This window comes from Neophocaena asiaeorientalis, unplaced genomic scaffold (genome assembly GCF_003031525.2).
Source record: "Neophocaena asiaeorientalis asiaeorientalis breed wild unplaced genomic scaffold, Neophocaena_asiaeorientalis_V1.1 scaffold418, whole genome shotgun sequence".
NCBI lineage: Eukaryota > Metazoa > Chordata > Mammalia > Artiodactyla > Phocoenidae > Neophocaena > Neophocaena asiaeorientalis.
This window is the reverse complement of record NW_020175731.1, coordinates 2596921-2613445: the sequence shown is the minus strand read 5'-3', so window position 1 is coordinate 2613445 and position 16525 is coordinate 2596921.

Below are 16525 nucleotides of genomic sequence, written 5' to 3'. Positions count from 1 at the left end.
TTTTCCTTCTCTGGAATCCCCCCTTTTTTTTTTTTTTTTTTTTGTGGTATGCAGGTCTCTCACTGTTGTGGCCTCTCCCGTTGTGGAGCACAGGCTCCAGACGCGCAGGCTCAGCAGCCATGGCCCACGGGCCCAGCCGCTCCGCGGCATGTGGGATCCTCCCAGACGGGGGCACGAACCCGCGCCCCCTGCATCGGCAGGCGGACTCTCAACCACTGCGCCGCCAGGGAAGCCCGATATACCACATTTTGATTATACATTCATCAGTCAACCTGATGAACATTTGGGGGTGTTTCTGCTTTTTGGTTCTTATGGATAATTCTTCTATGTGCATTCAGGTACTTGTGTTCTGTGGACATGTTTTCAGTTCTTTGGACCCAGGAGTGGAATTGCTAGGTCTTATGATTACTCAGTGTTTAACTTTTTGAGGAACTGCCAATCTGTTTTCCAAAGTGGCTGCACTATATATTCCTGCCAGCAACATGAGAGTTCCAATTTTTCCACATCTTTGCCAATATTTGTTATTGTCTTTCTTATTTTTGTTGTTATATCCATCCTAGCGGGTGTGAAGTGGTATCTCGTTGTGGTCTTGATTTGCATTTCCCTGATGACTAATAATTTTGAGCATCTTTTTGTATGCTTATTGTTTACTTGTATATCTTCTTTGGAGAAATGCCTCTTCAAATTCTTTGCCCATTTTTAAATTGAATAATCTTTTTATTGTTGAATTGTGATTTAAAACATATTCTCTACTATTTTTTTTAACATCTTTATTGGAGTATAATTGCTTTACAATGGTGTGTTACTTTCTGCTTTATAACAAAGTGAATCAGTAATACATATACATATGTCCCCATATCTCTTCCCTCTTGTGTCTCCCTCCCTCCCACCCTCCATATCCCACCCCTCTAGGAGGTCACAAAGCACCGAGCTGATCTCCCTGTGCTATGCGGCTGCTTCCCCCTAGCTATCTGTTTTACGTTTGATAGTGTATATATGTCCATGCTACTCTCTCACTTTGTCCCAGCTTACCCTTCCCCCTCCCCGTATCCTCGAGTCCATTCTCTAGTAGGTCTTCATCTTTATTCCCATCTTGCCCCTAGGTTCTTCATGACCATTTTTTTGTTTGTTTTAGATTCCATATATATGTGTTAGCATACGGTATTTGTTTTTCTCTTTCTGACTTACTTCACTCTGAATGACAGTCTCTAGGTCCATCCACCTCACTACAAAGAACTTAGTCACCATCGTCCTCAGTGGTGAAAATCTGAAACCATTTCCACTAAGATCAGGAACAAGACAAGGTTGCCCACTCTCACCACTATTATTCAACATAGTTTTGGAAGTTTTAGCCGCAGCAATCAGAGAAGAAAAAGAAATAAAAGGAATCCAAATTGGAAAAGAAGAAGTAAAGCTGTCACTGTTTGCAGATGACATGATACTATAAGTAGAGAATCCTAAAGATGCTACCAGAAAACTAGTCGAGCTAATCAATGAATTTGGTAAAGTAGCAGGATACAAAATTAATGCACAGAAATCTCTTGCATTCCTATAAACTAATGATGAAAAATCTGAAAGTGAAATTAAGAAAACACTCCCATTTACCATTGCCACAAAAAGAATAAAATATCTAGGAATAAACCTACCCAAGGAGACAAAAGACCTGCATGCAGAACATTATAAGACACTGATGAAAGAAATTAAAAATGACATAAATAGATGGAGAGATATACCATGTTCTCTACTATTTTTTGAAAGAGTTTGTGAAGGAATGGTATTAATTCCTCACATGTTTGGTAGAATTCTCCTGTCATGCTATCTGTGCCTGGGCTTTTCACTGTGAGACTTTTTGATGATTAACATAATCTCCTGTTACATGTAAATTCAGGTTTTCTATTTCTTCTTGAGTCAGTTTCTGTAGTTGTGTCTTTCTAGGGATTTTTCCATTTCATTTATGTTATTTAATTTGCTGGCAAACAATTGTTTATGTTATTACCTTAGAATTTCTTTTATTTCTGTAAAGTAGGTAATGATGTCCCCTCTTTCATTCCTGATTTCAGTAATTTGACTATTCCCTCTCTGTCTCGGTCAGTCTCGTTAACGGTCAATCATTTCTGTTGATCTTTTCAAAGAAACAACTTTTGGTTTCCCTGTTTTTCTCTATTGTTTTCTATGCTCTATTTCAGTTATTTCCACTCTAATTTTTATTATTTTTTTCCTTCTGCTTGTTTTGGGTTTAGTTGGCTCTTCCTTTGCTAGTTTCATAAGGTGGAAAGTTAGGTTATTGATTTAAGATCTTTCCTCTTCTCTTTAACATACATATTGATAGCTATAAGTTTCCTTCTCAACATTGTTTTGTCTGCATTCCATAAATTTTGGCCTACTGTGTTTTGCTTTTATTCATTTCAGAGTATTTTCTAATCTCCCTTTGATTTCTTTTTTGAGCCAAGTTTTGGCTAGGAATACCTTGTTCCACAACCACATATTTGCCAATTTCCCAAATTTACCTCTCTTGTTGATTTCTAATTTCTGTGTATTGTGGTTAGATAGCATACTTCATATAATTTCAATTTTTTTAATTTATTGAGGCTTGTTTTGTGGCCTAACATATAGCTTATCCTGGAGAACATTCCATGTGCACTGAAAAAAAATATGTATGTATTTTGCTGTTGGCTGGAGTGTTCAATAGATGTCTGTTAGGTCTAGTTGGTTTTTAGTATTGTTCAGATCTTCTATTTTTAATATTCTGCCCATTATTGAAATGGATCCACCAAAAATGGATAACTTTTCCATTATATAAAAGGGGGATATTAAAGTCTCCAATTATTATTGTTGAATTGTCAATTTCTCCCTTCAATTCTGTTTTTGCTTCGTGTATTTTAAGGTTCTCTTGTTAGATGCACATATGTTTATAATTATTTTATCTTTCTAATGGATTGTCCCTTTAATCACTGTAAAATGTTTCTCTTTGTCCCTAGTAAAAATTTTTGTCTTTGAGTCTGTTTTGTCTGATAGAACACAAATACTCCAGCTTTCTTTTGGATACTGATTGCATGGTATTTCTTTTTCCATCATTTTACATCAACCTATTTGTGTTGTTGAATCTAAAGTGTGTCTCTCATATAATTAGATAACTTTCCCCCATCCATTCTGCCACCTCTGACTTTTTATTGGATTCTGTTGTCCATTTAAATTTAATGTAACTATTACCCCTGACTTTTTAAAGTGTCATTTCTCAGTGTTCCCCCCCACCCCGTTCTTGTCTCTCTTATTACATTTTAAAAACATTTTTATAAAATAGATATTGTCTCCTTGAGTTCAGTGGCATGTTCATCTTTGTACCCCCAGTGGCTATTACCATGCCTTATAGGTATTATCTTAATGTTTGATGAATAAGTGAAGTTTAAGAACTAAATAATTTAATGAAACTGGTTGAGAATTTTCCATAAAGGCATGACTCAGAAGGATAGAAAGTTTTTCTGATACGACATTTACTTCATAACCTTTTAATAAAAATGCATTGTTTACCACTAATGCATAATCATATTGGGGAAACTGAGGCAATATCCCATAATTGTAAATGTGTTGCCAGTATGAATCAGGCACCACTGTGGGGCAAGAATCAAAAGAATCAAGCCTCCACAGAACTGACCTGACTCAGCTACTCAGTTTCAGGGGGAGAAGCTGGAATAGCGAGAGCAGATTCCTGGCTGGGTCTGTGTCCAAGAGAGCAAGAGACAAGTGGGGATGTGAGACAAGCCCTATTGCTATTTCAGTGTGGCGATCTTATCTCCTGATACATGCAGCACAATGGATGTCAGGATTCACTGGTGTCACCAGTTACTTCTCTTCTCAGGTAGATAATACAAGAGTGGAGAGAGGAACTGGATGAAATCAGTCTATACTGAAGTTCCCTTGTATTTCAAAACTCTTCTTAGAAAATCTCCAAACTCAAACTGGCTTGAGCAAAGGTTTATCAATCCAGGTAACTGAAAAGCTCAAGGATTCTCTAGGAGCTTGGTTGACGCCATGAGAACTGAATTTCTCTTCATCTCTCTACTTTCAGCATGATGGAGTCAATGTCAGGCTCTTCGTGGAGGCCCTTGGCACTCTAGGCTCACATAGTCCCAGATTTAAGTCCTGCAGAAAAGAGGATGTGTTTCTTTCTTGGAAGTCCCAACAAAAGAATCATTGTATTTCAATTACTCTGATTGGGTCTTATTTCCACTCCTAAACCGATCACTATGCCCAGAGCCGTATAATGACCTGAGTAGCCACCTCTGGATCTGGCATGACATCAGCTCCATCCTAAATGCATATGAGCTAAATGGGGGGCAGGTGGCCATAGAGAGGACTATTAGGGTACCATTCAAGGAAAATAATAAAAATGGAAAAGACGGATGTTCACTTTACTCTCCCTCAATGGAAGTGTAAGAACCGTGATGATTTTCCCACAAACATCGTTGAGGTTTGTGTTGTCCAGTATGAAAGCTATTAATCACATATGGCGGTTGAACCCTTTAGATGGGGCTAGTTCAAACTGAGATATAAAATATACATTAAGTTTAAGACTTGGTTAGAAAAAATCTTATTTATAATTTCCTTATATTGTTTACATGTTGAAATAATTTTGAATATATTGGGTTAAAATATATTAAAATGAAATTCACCTGTTTGTTTTTATTTTTGTAGTATAGCAACTAGAAAAGTTACACTTGTAGCTCCCATCATATTTCTATTGGACAGTGCTCTTCTAGATGTTTCTAGATTCTTTATTCTACTTCCATATTAGATGGCATTTCTCTCGAGATCGAGGACTGTGTCTTATTTGTTATTTCTTTAGTAGAGGGCCTTGTATATACTATGTGCTTAATAAATATTGTAGAATAAATAAGTGTTGTCTGTGTTAAATAATTACCCATTTTCAATAGAATGAATGCAAATTTCCTTAACAATCTGACTCCAACATTGTATTCCAAAATTTATTTCCTGTAGTAGGTTGGACCACATCTCTTGGGCCATGTTATGTTCAAACAGGCCTCTGTCCTCTTCCTTCCCAGTCTAGCCTGCAGAGACAGTGCAGCCCAAGACACAGAAGAAAGAGGTAGATAAGAGGGCTTGTGGCAATAAAATATGCTGTCATATTAAGAGCTGTTCATCTCTTGATGTTTAAAGCCATAGCTAGAGAACCCTCATTCTCTGAAGCTCTCCAGATTTTTAGGGAATGACTCGGGCATTCCCCCCACTATGCGAGTCTTGGACTTAATTCAATTTGGACTTCCCGAAACTTTTCCTAAGATTCCCAGAGTTCATAAATACCCTTGTCCCCTCTTTGGCTTAAACTAGGTCACCTGAATTTTGGTCAGTTGCCTTAAAGAAGAAGACTCATAGGAACACAGCCCTCCCAGGACTATGCGTGGTAAGTGCTGATTGAACAAACTAAAGGTTCTGTGGTCTTAGTCCAGAGAGCAAGACAGAGCGGGAACTAGGACCCAGGTCCTTTGGCAATGTGATCAGTGCTCTTTCTTCCCACCTATACTGGGCCACAAAAAAGAAATACTGAGGAAGTGCTGTGCACTCTTTATAAAAGGCGATATCTGGTTTCCTTCTTCAGGCAGTTTTCCTGTAGAGGAAAATGGAATAGATTGTGGGTACAGGGCCATGGCGTCTGTTGTGTCTGTACTTGTTCCATGAGCTTTGAGCTGTTCTCTCAGTCCCCCAGAAAACAATGTACATGTTAACATTTCCTGCTATGTTTTCCCTCTTTTCAGGAAAAGTGGGAATAGTACCATACTATTCTTGCTAGAGGGACAGTATCTCCCAGGCTCAGGCCTGTAGTGCTCTGTAGAGCTGATTCTGGCTGTATTGCAGAGGTCAGCAAGCACACCTGTAGTCTGAAAGCCGAGAGCCCCCATGATGCACATCCAACACTAAAAAGTCCAGAGTTACTGAGTTCAGGCATAGCTGGAGCCAGGTGTGCACGTGATTTTTATCAGGAAGTGACTTCTCTACATCTCCGTCTCTTTCTTGGTATTGACTTCTTTCTTAGGTTGGAGGGCTTTACTCTTGAGGTGATGCCTGGCAGCTCTAGATTTATAGATTCACAATTGAATGACTCTTCCTTGACCACGCCAGCAACATTTCTAGGATTAGCTCCTATTGGACACACTTGTGTTACATTTCCACCATTGAGCTCTTTCTTTGGTTCATTGTTTGCTAAACTATTCAACCAAAATACATTGACTGCTTTCCATGTTGCAGCAGCATTTTAAGGTACTGGGGATATAGCATTAAAAAGACATATAAGATCCCTGCATTCATTCCAGATGTGGGAGATACACACATACACACACACACACACACACACACACCCCACAGAAAAATGAATAAACAGTAAGAAAAGACATCAGATAAGAGCTGTGTAGAAAATTAGGGAGATATGATTAAAAGTGATTGGGTTTCTACTTCAGATTGGGTGGCGAGGACAGGTCACCAATCACCATCGCCAAGTGGCACCTGATTGGTAATATGGTGTCGCCCCCTGTATCATGGAGATAGGGCAGCATTCCCATCCAAACCAAGTGCCAGAGATAGAGAGACAGAGAGAGAGACAGAGAGAGAGAGAGACAGAGAGACAGAGAGAGAGAGACAGAGAGACAGAGAGACAGAGAGACAGAGAGACAGAGAGACAGAGAGAGAGAGTGCTAGCTTCTCAGGAAAAACTGGAGTGGTATTTCCAGAATCAGAGGGAATGAATGCTAGGTAGGGAAAATCATAGTTGTAGACTATAGGAATCTTTTTATCGAAAGATTAATAAAGCAATTTTTATGAGGGTACTTCAAATATTAAAATAAATGAATTCAGCAGTATTTTCTTAGGTTGAATTTGTTTTGCAAGATCAATGTCATCACAGTAAGCACTGTGAAGTCAGGCTGTGAGAACAATGTTTTGATGAGCCTCATGTGAGATCTATCTTGAGCTGCATCAAATGTAATTCAAATCCTTTTCTCTGTCGCTAGTCCTCTGCGAGGGGGACGGAAGGGCACATTTGCCAGTTCCTTCCAAGGACTAGTCCATTTGAACTGATCCTACAGCAAACAACTGAAGGAAAAAACACCCAACCCTGAAAGAATAAAAACATGTTCCGCTGTATGGTAGACACATCCATATAGGAAAGAAACTTTTCTACCCCCAAAGGCAATGGCGTTCACAGAGATTTTGCTCTTGGAGGCTCTGGGCATAAGCAAACAGGCTATTCAGCTCACTTGTCTAAATTAGATGTATTTATCGGATTCCTATCTTTCTCCAAGATGTTCTTGCATTACTTTTGCATATCTAAAAGCATCATTGATATGGTTTTATAGAAAAAAAAAAAAAAGGAAAAAGAAACCACAGACAACACCTCCCAAAAAAATGGATTAGCCAATCCCAAAGTAGAGATCAGATTTTGGGCAGATTCGTAACCTGACACATTCAGAGTCCTCCACTCATGATCCCACCTTAGTTCTCACATTTTTCTCCTTCACTGCTAGCCAATGTATTGTTGGCTTCAGCTTGAACAAGTTCTCCACTCTCCCTTGTATATTCTGTGCCAATTCAGCCTCCACGTTTTTATTTATGTTGTGATACCACTGGACTCCTTCTCTAGTTCTCTCCAAATCCCATCTATCCTTCAAGGGTCTACTGAAAGTCAAGGAAATCCTCCCAGACCAGCCCACTGGATTTCCATAATGCTTTGTTTCTCTCAACAATTTGGATTTGTTATCTAAATCGCAGACAGGAAAAATGAGGTGACATGTCTATGATCTAACTCCATTCTTCTCGAGAGGGAACAGCTTTGGCCAAAAACACCTTGATTTGTCCATTAAGGGGATTGGCAGGCCCCAAAGGCATGGGTTTTGGCGGGCTCACAGGCAGATAGAAAGATGGCTCAGATGATCTGCCTGAGAATAAAAGAGAGGCATTTGTTTTCTGCTTCTGAGAGGAGGTGTGGTTAGAGAAGAGATGAGAGGTGATGGGAAGGAATGGGGAAGAGAGGGAGGAACCTGTGAGATCAGTAAAGGTGGCACCTTTGAGCGAGGAAGAGCAGCTTCCTTGTAGCAGGTGACAAGGGCTTTTTAAAAAGGGGTGTATCTTGTGTTCCTCCTAATGTTGTTTGTGCTGTGTTGTTGTAATCCTTTTCCCCGGCTTCCTCCAAATCTTTAGAAAAGTCTGCCATTCTCATAAGAGCTTTGAGTGAGCAGGTTTTGGAGGAAATGGAAGAAAGAGCTGAGTTTTATATCGGGTTGACCTGAAAGTATGGGTAAAGGGAAGCAAGAAACTGGACCCAGTGACTACACAGTGACTCTGTAAAATCTTTGGGAAGAATCTTTGAAGAGTTCTACCCAATCATAACCATATCTCAAGGGCTCACATGGGGACTCCCCTGATTACAGCTTCTGTGAAGCATCCCAACAGCTTGGTAATCCCCAAACCACCTGTACAGGAATCTCTTGTCCCAAGGTTCTTCTCCTTTAGGGAGCTACTTATTTTCTCCCCCTCATTCTTTCTCACTTTCTGAGAATGTCTCCTTCCTCCTCTCTCCCCTCTTTGGCCTCATCCTGTCTTATTTAGAGCAATTTGGCCTCTACCATCCTTCAGTCTACTCTCTCTGTCAGCATGACAAAGACCTGGTAATGGACCAAATGATCAAAAGATCATTCTTTCAGGGATAGTGGGAAGTAGGGTACACAAGAGGTAGACTGCAAATCTTATCAGAACCCCTAATATTTAAATTCTATGAGAGTAGAGACCACGTCGCTTTTACGAGTCCTTATTCAAGGAATCCTAGGTGAGTCACATGACATCTATGGGAGGAGGAGGGAGGGAATGGGATTGACATATATAGAGCCTCTGTTACGTGCCAGGCATAGAACAAGGTACTTCACATGTAACATCTACAGTATACTCAATGCCTACCATGCATCCAGTATTCTATATAAGTTCCAGTATTCTACATAAGAATTAAATAAATTCTCACTGCTGGACTTTGTTACTCAGTTTTAGGAATTGTGCAATATGGTGGCCATACTCATAATTGTCTTATAATGTAGATATTGTGAACACCATTACACAGATGAGGCTCTAAGAATCATTACCTCTGCTCAAGCTTCCACAGGTAGAATGGCAGAAACAGAACTTTGTCCTGGTATTTTTTTTTTTTTTTTTTTTTTTTTTTTTTTGCGGTATGCGGGCGTCTCACTGTTGTGGCCACTCCTGTTGCGGAGCACAGGCTCCGGACGCACAGGCTCAGCGGCCATGGCTCACGGGCCCAGCCGCTCCGTGGCACGTGGGATCCTCCCGGACCGGGGCACGAACCCGCGTCCACTGCATCGGCAGGCGGACTCTCAACCACTGCCCCACCAGGGAAGCCCTGTCCTGGTATTTTTGACTCCACAGCCATGATCTTTTTTCCTCCACCATAAAATGTGAAGACAAGATATGTCAGGGCCAGGAATGAGGAAGCCTGTGCTCATAACTAATGTACTGTGGAGTAGGAGGGTACAGGATGGGTATAGGGTGACACACTCTGCTCCAGCAGGGTTTCTCTGGAGGGATGCCAGGAACATTTTATGGCTCGATAATTCTTCATTATGTGGGAATGTTCTGTGCATTGCAGGATATTTTATATCCTTAGTGCTTGCCCACTAAATGCCAGCGGTGCCCTTTCTCTTTGGACGCCCAAAGATAAGTGCTCTCAGACATTTCCAAATGTCCTTAAGAGTGTGTACTGCCCCATCTACTCTAAGAGCCACTATAGACCAAGCTGCCTCCCAAAGTGATTTCCTAGATCCCTTTAGCTTCACTATTCAATAATTCTGAGTAGAAACAAATGACTGAATGTACAAAGAAGAGACGGTCAGGAATGATCCCAAGTACTGGCTGCTCTAATGAAGGCAGGTTTGAATGGGATGTTCCTGTGGCCTCGGAGTACTGAGATCACAGGGGCCTCAGAATGACACCCAAGTGGGAGTGTGATGTATGACCCAGGCGTGAGATGAAATCACCCGGAAGGCAGACTTCATGTAGTCTGTAGTTTATCTCTAACCAGATCCCTTCCTGGTGCTTTCAAGACGGTTAAATGAAGACTCTACTTGCTTAGTGGCAGCCCAGAGTGAGAGCAGAGGAAGGAGAGGAGGTACATCAGCCTCAGTATAGTAAAGCGGAATCCCATCGCTCTCGACGCTAATGCAAACCAGCTGCTGGCCGGCCCCAGCTTGCGATAGAACAGGCGGAATTCTTGGACACTGAGTTATTCTTAGAAGCGTATGCACAGCTCCCCTGGCAGCGCTCACTGTGAACTGGCTGCTACCAGCCCCTGTCGGGATGCCGTGCCAGCAGACCCAAGAGTGATTGTTCTTGCTTATGAAAAATAACTTCGGGATTTTAATTTCAAATTACCTACAGAGCTGGTGGGGCCTGGATGTGGAGAATGATGGTAAGGGCAAAGAGTGGAGCAGGACAGAGGAGGACATGAGGGACGGAAGAGCGTCATTCACTAGTTCAATGAATATTCGAGTGTCTACTGCATGCAGATACTGGGGTTCTCGTCACATCCGGACTTTCATTTGATCTGGGTGGAGGTAGATGGATGTTGTCTAGACCTTGAGAGTGGGCACTCCCATGCGTTTTTAGATTGTTCACTGAGTGCCAGGCTCTTTACATAGAAGATCTCATTCAGTCTTTACAGGGACAGGGAGAGGTGGGTATCATTTCTCCTATTTGACAGGAAACTAAATGTTGGAGAAGGAATCTGCCCAAGGCTCCACAGCTATCAAGTGGCAGGGTCAGGATTTGAACTCAGGCCAGCCAACTCCTCCCTTCATGGCTATGTTGAGAGCCAGCTCTAGCTGGATGTTAGGCCTCGTGAAACTGAATAAAGGGACTGAATCTCAGTCTTCGATTTTCTGGGTTGCACTGTCTATGGGAGAAACAGGCATATGACAAGGAATGATAACAGGATTTGTAAAGCAGGAGATCAGAGCTCCTGATGAACACCGCTGGGATGCGTCAGGGACAGCATTGAGGAAGGAACGGCTGAGTCTTACGTGGCACCTCCATGGATGAGAATGGGGAACGGGCGCTTTCAGCAGAGGACCAGTGTGTGTGGTGCCGCATAGCTGGCAAACACGGGTCTCTCAGTGAGGCTGCAGTGCAGGGTGTACTGAAGATATGTAGGACGAGATGGCTGAAGGTGAGAAGGATCTGACCTGGAAGGGTCTTTTAGGACAGACCAAAGAGCTGGAACTTCGACCTGGAGGAACTGAAAACTCGTGTATCCATTTGTTTAGTTACTCGTTTATTCAGCATATATTTATCGAGCACCCACTTTACACCGGGCACTCTCTTTAAAAAGTTTTAAGCAGGAAACAGGTACATGCTTTTAGAAAAAGAACCTGTATGGAAAATTATTTGGGGGCCGCCGTAGTTGGCCAGGTGAAAGGTGATTCCAACATGACCCATGGTAGAAGCTGGGAGTTTAGGGGCATACCTAACAACATAAAAGACCTTTTCACTTGACAAACGCAGCCTGCAAAACACATTGATGAATGCATGCCCTCAGCACTGGAAGTGCTTGCGGGTGTGGGCTGCACTCCAGGACACCCACTCAGTCATGTCTGTGCCCATCAGTTGAATTGTACGTCTACCAAGGATCATTTGTGTTTGGTACCAAATCTATTTATGCCAGGCTTAGTTGTTAATTACTTAATGAAACATTGGCCAAAAAAAGTGTGTAAAAAGGAGAAATGTTTCTATCAATGCTGGGTTGAAAGCTTTGAAAAGACTTAAGAGAATTGCTAAAAAAAAAATTGCTATGGAATTGGGTGTGGTTGAGACAATGAAAGGACTGGGAAAATCATAAAATTCTAGCAAGATTCTGCACTCAGACTGCTTTACAAGGGTCTTTAAGGTCTCTCTCTACTTCAAAGAAACTGATGCTGGGAACTGCACATGATGCATTATGGGTGTGGTTTATGTAAGAAAGATGACAAGAAGCTCCAGTGAGCTGACCCGTTAGCAAAGAAAAGTCTTGGCTCCAGATCAAAAGAATGGTGAATGAATGTGCATTTATATGCTTTAAGTTAAAATTAAACAGGTTTGAAGTATTATGGATCATTTTTAGCTTTAAGAAACGTTTTTATTGAAGCATAACATACATAGAGAAAAGTGCACAGGTCTAGGAGTAAGTGGGATGTATTTTTACGAAGTGGACACCCAGCGTATCCAGCAACCAGATCAGGAAATAGAATTCTCCAGCACCCCAGAGTCTTTCCTCATGCCTTATCCCAATCATTACATACTTCCACCTCAAATGGGACCACTGCCCTGACTTCTATAAGCATTGATTACTTGTGCCTATCATATAAATCAAGCAGAATGTTTTTGTTTTCTGTTTGGGGCTTGATTTCTTTTGTTTGGCATTATGTTTGTGAAATCCATCCATGTTGTTTAGCATAGCAGTAATTTGGTCAGTCTCATTGTATAGCGTTCTATGAGCTATGTAGTGGTACACAGTAGGCACTCAAAAATGGCAGCTGAAGAGAGATGTAAGTGACTGCTAGCAAAATAGAACACCTGGATAGCTGTTGATCATCTGAGTTCAAATGGTGCTTTGGAAAAATGTCTATTCAGGTCCTCTGCCCATCTTTTTTTTTTGCGGTACGCGGGCCTCTCACTGTTATGGCCTCTCCCATTGCGGAGCACAGGCTCCGGACGCGCAGACTCAGTGGCCATGGCTCACGGGCCCAGCCGCTCCGCGGCATGTGGAATCTGCCCGAACCGGGGCATGAACCCGTGTCCCCTGCATCGGCAGGCGGACTCTCAACCACTGCGCCACCAGGGAAGCCCCTCTGCCCATCTTTTAATTGGGTTGTTTGTTTTTTTGGACAACTTGTATGAATTGCTTATATTGATATATTTTGGATATAAACCCATTATCAGACATATCATTTGCAAATATCTTCTCCCTCCCATTCAGTAGGTGGCCTTTTTGTTTTGTTGATAGTTTCCTTCACTGTGCAAAGGCTTTTTAGTTTGATGCAGTCCCATTTGTTTATTTTTGCTTTTGTTTCACTTGCCTGAGGAGACATATCCCAAAAAAATATTGATTGCTAAGTCAAATAGTGTACTACCTACGTTTTCTTCTAGAAGTTTTATGGTTTTGCATCTTACATTTAAGTCTTTAATCCATTTGAGTTTATTCTTGTATATGGTGTGAGAAAGTAGTCCAGTATGATTCCTTTGCATGTAGCTGTCCAGTTTTCCCAGCACCACTTATTGAAGAGACTGTCTTCTCCCCATGATATATTCTTGCCTCCTTTGTCAGAGATTAATTGACCACACAAGTGTGGGGTCATTTTTGGGCTCTCTATCCTGTTCCATTGATCTATGTGTTTGATTTTGTGCCAGTACCATAGTGCTTTGTAGTATAGTACGAAACCAGGCAGCATGACTCCTCTAACTTTGTTCTTTCTCAAGATTGCTTTAGCTACTTGGTGTCTTCTGTGTTTCCATACAAATGTTAGGATTATTTGTTCTAGTTCTGTGAAAAATGCCATTGGTATTTTGATAGGGATTGCATTGAATCTGTAGATTGCCTTGGGTAGTGTGGTGATTTTAACAGTACTAATTCTTGCAATCCATGAGCGTGATATAGCTTTCCACATGTTTGTGTTGTCTTCAGTTTCTTTCATTAGTGTCTTATAGTTTTCTGAGTACAAGTCTTTTATCTCCTTAGTTAGATTTATTCCTTGGTATTTTATTCTTTTTGATGCAGTGGGAAATGGGATAGGTTTCTTAACTTCTCTTTCAGATAGTTCATTGTTGGAATATAGAAATGTAACAGATTCCTGTATATTAATTTTGTATCCTAAAACTTTACTGAATTTATCAATGAGTTTTAATAGTTTTTGGTGGCATCTTTGGAATTTTCTATATAGTCTCATGTTGTCTGCAAACAGTGACAGTTTTACTTCTTCTTTGCCAATATGGATTCCTTTAGTTTCTTTTTCTTGTCTGATTGCTGTGGCTAGGACTTTCAATACTATGTTGAATAAAGTGGTGAGAGTGGGCATCCTTGTCTTGTTCCTGATCTTAGAGGAAATGCTTTCAGTTTTTCATCATTGAGTATGATATTGGCTGTAGGTTTGTCATGTATGGCTGGCCTTTATTGTGTTGAAGTGTTGTTCCCTCTATACCCACTTTATCATAAATGGATGTTGAATTTCATCGAAAGTTTCTCTGCATTTATTAAGATGATCATATGATTTTTTCTTCTTCAATTTGTTAATATGTGTATCACATTGACTGACTTGTGAATATTGAAGCGTCCTTGCATTCCTGAGGTAAATCCCTCTTGATCATGATGTATGATCCTTTTAATGTATTATTGAATTCAGTTTGCTAATATTTTGTTGAGAAGGTTTGCATCCATGTTCACCAATGATACTGGCCTGTAATTTTCTTTTTCTTTTTTATGGTGTCTTTGTCTGGTTTTGGCATCCCGGTGATGCTGGCTTTGTAAAATGAGTTCAGAAGTGTTCCTTCCTCTGCAGTTTTTTTGGAATAGTTTGAGAAGGATAAGTGTTAACTCTTCTTTAAATGTTTCGTAGAATTAACCTGTGAAGCCATATGATTCTGGACTTTGTTGGGAGTTGTTTTATTACAGATTCAACTTCATTAATGGTGATTGGTCTATTCATATTTTCTGTTTCTTCTTGAGTCAGTCTTGGGAGAGTACATTTCTAGGAATTTGTCCACTTTTTCTAGGTTTCCATTTTACTGGTATATAATTATTTTAGTAATCTCTAATGATCCTCTGTATTTCTGTGGTGCCAGTTGTAACTTCTTTTTCATTTCTGATTTTATTTGGGCCCTCTTTCTTTTTACTTGATGAATCTGGCTAAATGTTTATCAATTTTGTTTACCTTTTCAAAGAACCACCTTTTAGTTTCATTGATCTTTTCTATTTTTTTAGCCTCTATTTCATTTATTTCTGCTCTGTTCTTAATGGTTTCTTTCCCTGTACTAACTTTGAGTTTTGTTTCTTCTTCTTTTTCTAGTTCCTTCAGGTATGAGGTCAGGTTGTTTATTTGATATTATTCTCATTTCCTTAGTTAGGCTTGTATCCCTATAAGCTTCCCTCTTAGAACTGCTTTTGGTGCATCCCATAAATTTTTGGATCATTATGTTTTTGTTTTTATTTGTCTCCATGTATCTTTTGATTTCTTGTTTGACTTCTTCAATGATCCATTGCTTGTTTATTTGTGTATTGTTTAGCCTTCACATGTATGTTCTTCGCAGTTTTTTTCTTGTAGTTTATTTCTAGTCTCATAGTGTTGTGGTTGGAAAAGATGTTTGATATGATTTCAGTTTTCTTAAATTTACTGAGACATGTTTTGTGTCCTAGCATGTGATCTATCCTGGAGAATGTTCCTTGTGTACTTGAAAAGAATGTGTATTCTGCTGCGTTTGAATGGAATGTTCTATATTTATCTGTCAAGTCCATTTGCTCTAATGTGTTACTTAAGGCCATTGTTTCTTATTGATTTTCTGTCTGGATGATCTGTCCCTTGGTGTAAATGGGGTGTTTAAGTCCTCTACTATTATTGTGTTACTAGCAATTTTTCCTTTCATGTCTGTTAATAATTGCTTTATGTATTTAGGTACTCCTATGTTGGATATTTACAACTGTTATATCTTTTTCTTGGATTGATCCCTTGATTATGTAATGCCCTTTTTTGTCTCTTATTACAGTCTTTGTTTTCAAGTCTATTTTTTCTGATATAAGTATTGCTCTGTTTATGATTGTAAGAATATTCTTCTGTGTTATCTTCTAAAGTCTTTATTGATTTACCTTTCATATTCAGATCTATAGTACACCTGGAATTGATTTTTCTGTGTAGTGTGAGGTAGGGTCAAGGTGTTTTATTGTTTTCCATGTGGATAACCAATTGACCAACCCCCATTTATGGAGAAGACCATCCTTTCTTCACTCTAGGCATTTTCTTTTTCTTTCTTTTTTTTTTGAATCTCTGTTGAATTCTGTGAGTCTATTTGTCTATCCTTTTACCAGTACCACACTTTCTTAATTACCATTGCTGTAAGTCTTGGTATCTAGTACTGTAAATCCTCCATTTTCTTCTTATCCTTCAAGATTATCTTGGCTATTCTTGGTTCTTCTTTTTCCAACAAATATTAGAACAGCAAATTAATCATCACAGACAAACACACACACCCCTATAAAAATAGATGCATTTATTTATTTAGGTCTTGTAAAATTTCTCCCAATAATGCTTTTCAGTTTTTGTGTAAAAGTCTTATACATATTTTGTTTTAATTTAAGTAGTTAATATTTTGATATTGTATAGGTAACTTTAACATTTTAATTTGTAATTGTTTACTGATAGTGTATCAAAGTATTACTTTAAAAATATATTGATGTTATATCTACTACTTCTAGCTTCCCTTATTAATTTAATTATTT